The following is a 3,898-nucleotide window of genomic DNA, read 5'->3' on the forward strand; positions in this document are numbered from 1 at the left end:
CATGTGCTTCTACTGTTTTCTCACTTGCATGTTGTAGTTACCATGTAATTGAGACCATCATTATTTGGCATTAACACCCATATTTTATTTGTTTTCTCTCTTTGATTTTGGGTTACTTTCCTTCTTTTTTCTCTTCTTTCAGGATGGCCACCGAGAGGGGAAAGGAAGAACGTCTATTTGGGGAGACAGGCAGTCAATCTGCACAATCTATAGAGAAAGGCATCAGTTGGTGCAGCCCGTCCACTTGTACATCTTAGCATGCACCGAGGATGGTGCAATCTTTATGTGTGGGGAGGTCGATACCAATCTCTATGGGTTAGTTATTTTCTTCTCAACACCAATGTTTTATTTTATTTAGTACATTGTTACATTTGCATGTTGCATTGCATGTTTGTTTGATTGTTTGCATTTAAGTACTACTTGATTGAAAAATAATAAGTTTCTTTTTAAGACCCTATTTTTGAAAATTTTCACTAATTTAAATTAAAAAAATTTTAAAATTTTCTATGTGTTAAATTTGTTTGAAGTTGTATTTGGAACATGGTTTTTTGAGCCAAAGAACATACAACCTGTGAGATTTTGAGATTAATTGCATGGTTACATTATTTAACCATAATATTTTATTCTTGTGTGTTTTCTTCTCTATGATTGTAATCTATATTTTGTTTCAATCTATATGTCCAATATTTACTGTATTTACATGATTGCATATGATTGAGGTCATTACTTGTTTTTGCTCACTTATCCCAAATAAGCCTACCCTTTTATGTCACCCTTATTAGCCACTTTGAGCTTTTTAATCCCCATTTGTTTAATATTTTACCACATCACTAGTCTTAGGCAGAAAAACAAATTAAATATCCCAATTGAATCTTTGGTAGCTTAAGATAGAGGTTGTGCATCAACTAAGTGTGGGGAAACTATGGGAACATGGGTTAATAAGGGAATGTATCATGTTTCTAATTTTGAATACTGGGAAATTTGGGTACCTACTCATGTAAAACGGAAAATTAAAAGTTTCATATACATTGATATGTTATTTTAGTTTTTATGTCTCTATAAAAAAAGAAAGAAAAAAAGAAAAGAAAAAAAGAAAAAAATATATAATATAAATAAATAAATAAATAAGAGGACAGAATTACCCCAATGTTAAGTTAATAAAAGATCAATGCATGTGTGACACAAATTAAAAAAAAAGTTGATACATGAGTATATGATGCAAAAGTGGGAATTTTGGGTAGTTAAGCATGATTTAAGAAGTTATATAGAGTGTGTGTGTGTTTATGTGAGAGCTTATGTTAGTCAAGGATTCAATTTATAGCTCACTTAGCCATACATATATCCTTACCCTTGCCTTGGCCCCATTATAACCTTGAAAAGACCTCATGATGTTTGTTGATTGGTTAGATGAAGAACAAAGTTTAGAAAGCATGATTAGAGAAGAGTAGAGTGAATTACCCTATACACTTGAGAGACTAGAGTGATATACACTACTAGTGAGGGTTCAATGCTTGACTCTATGTTCCCTGCTTTTATAAGCTATCTTCTCACAAGTTTACTTGTCTTTTATTATATGATTTGAATTAGTAGAATTTGAATTATTTCTGTCTTGGAGAACTTGTTTACTTTTAACCAAGTAGGTAGAAACATTTTGCATGTAGTTGCATCCGCATAGATAGGTTGCATTGCATACTCTCTATCACTCCTCTTAACTCCTTTATAGCTTCTCTTGAGCTTAGCATGAGGACTTGCTAATGTTTAAGTGTGGGAGGTTGATAAACCACTATTTTATGGTTTATCTTGTGCTTCATTGAGTGAATTTTATCAATCTTTCATACACTTATTCATACAAAATGCATGGGTTTACATTCTCCGTCTTGAATTTGTGCTATGATTGAAAACATGCTTCTTTGGTCTTAATTTTGCTATGTTTAATCCTCTCTTATTACCATTCGATGCCGTGATATGTGTGTTAAGTGATTTCAGGGATTACAAGACAGGAATGGCTTAGAGGATGGAAAGGAAGCATGCAAAAGTGGAAGGAATACAAGAAGTTGAAGAAATTGCTAAGCCATCAAGCCTGACCTCTTCGCATTCAAATGATCATAACTTGAGCTTCAGAGGTCCAAAGGATGCGGTTTTAGTTGCGTTAGAAAGTTAACGTCCGGGGCTTCGATTTGATATATAATTTGCCATAGTGGCCGTACATCTAGGCGATGCGAACGCGTGCTTTACTTGGATGCATTGCAGTGACGAAAATCAGCGTGGCAGATTTCGTAATCAGCGATTTCTGGGCTGTTTTCGCCACAGTTTTCGGCCTAGAAAACACAGATTAGAGGCTATAAAGTGGGGGAGTCCATCCATTCAGAAGGAAGACAACAGAGAAGACTCATAATTCACTTTTCATAATTTAGATGTATTTTTTAGAGAGAGAGGCTCTCTCCTCTCTCTTAGGATTTAGGATTAGGATTCCTCTTAAAGGATTAGTATTTCTACTTTTCAATTTCCAGGTTTACTATTCCTTTTATTTATTTTCTCAATTTAATTTATGAACTTTTCCATGTTAGATTTGATTTCTTTATTTAATATAATTTGAGGTATTTCAGACTTATGATTGCTTTCTTTTATTTATTATATAAATAATTTGGATTTTTCCCTTTTGGCTTTGGTTGAGTAATTGGTGACACTTGAGTTATCAAACTCAGCAGTTGATTAATATTTGAAGTTTGCTAGTTTATTTGGATCCCTCTAAAGCTAGTCTTTCCTTAGGAGTTGACTAGGACTTGAGGAATCAAATTAATTGGTCCATTTGACTTTCCTTTATTTAGTAAGGGTTAACTAAGTGGGAGCAACGGACAATACTCATCACACCTGATAAGGATAACTAGGATGGGATTTCCAATTCTCATACCTTGCCAAGAGATTTTCTAATTATTAATTTATTTTTCTTGTCATTTAAATTACTTGTTCCTTTATTTCAAAAACACAAAAATATACCTTTTTCGATAACCAATAATAAATCATACTTCCCTGCAATTCCTTGAGAAGACAACCTGATGTTTGAATACTTCGGTTGTAAATTTTATCGGGTTTTGTTACTTGTGACAACCAAATGTTTGTACGAAAGGATTTTCTGTTGGTTTAGAAACTATACTTACAACGCGATTATATTCTTGTAAATTTCTTTACCGATAGAAATCCGTTCTTCAAAATGGCGCCGTTGCCGGGGAATTGCAAACGTGTGCCTTATTATTGGTTATTGTAAATATTTTTCAAAAAAAAATTTCATATTTTTATTTTAAAATTTTTTATCTTATCTTAGTTTTAAATTTCAAAATTCAAATCTTTTTCAAAAAAAATCATATCTTTTTCAAAATCTTATCTTATCTTATTTCAAAAAATCATATCTTTTCTTTTTTGCAAAAATCATATCTTTTTCAAAATCTTATCTTATCTTTTTTTTAAAAAAATCATATCTTTTTTAAAATATTTTCTTTTTGTTAGTTTTTGTTTCTATTTTCTCCTACTACTATAAACTCTCACCCCTTTGGCTATAAGTCTGGTTACAACTATGTTGCAGGAAGAAGAGATTACAATGAGAACATGCATCAAGGTCGAAACAATCAAAGATGGGAGGAGCCACAAGGATTTGATCAACTCTCATGGCAACAACCACCTCCAATGGACTATCAACAACCATTCTGTGATGTATACCAAGATAACGGCTATGGTGAGCACTCTTTTGATTATCAACAACCACCACCATACCCCTATGAACCCCCTCATCAACATAGCCTTGGACCACCATACTCACAAGCCCTCTACAACCATTCACCTCCATATGACTTTAACCCATATCCACCATACCAACCACCTTATAAACCGTATGAACCATATA

Source organism: Arachis duranensis, chromosome 3 (assembly GCF_000817695.3).
Source record: "Arachis duranensis cultivar V14167 chromosome 3, aradu.V14167.gnm2.J7QH, whole genome shotgun sequence".
NCBI lineage: Eukaryota > Viridiplantae > Streptophyta > Magnoliopsida > Fabales > Fabaceae > Arachis > Arachis duranensis.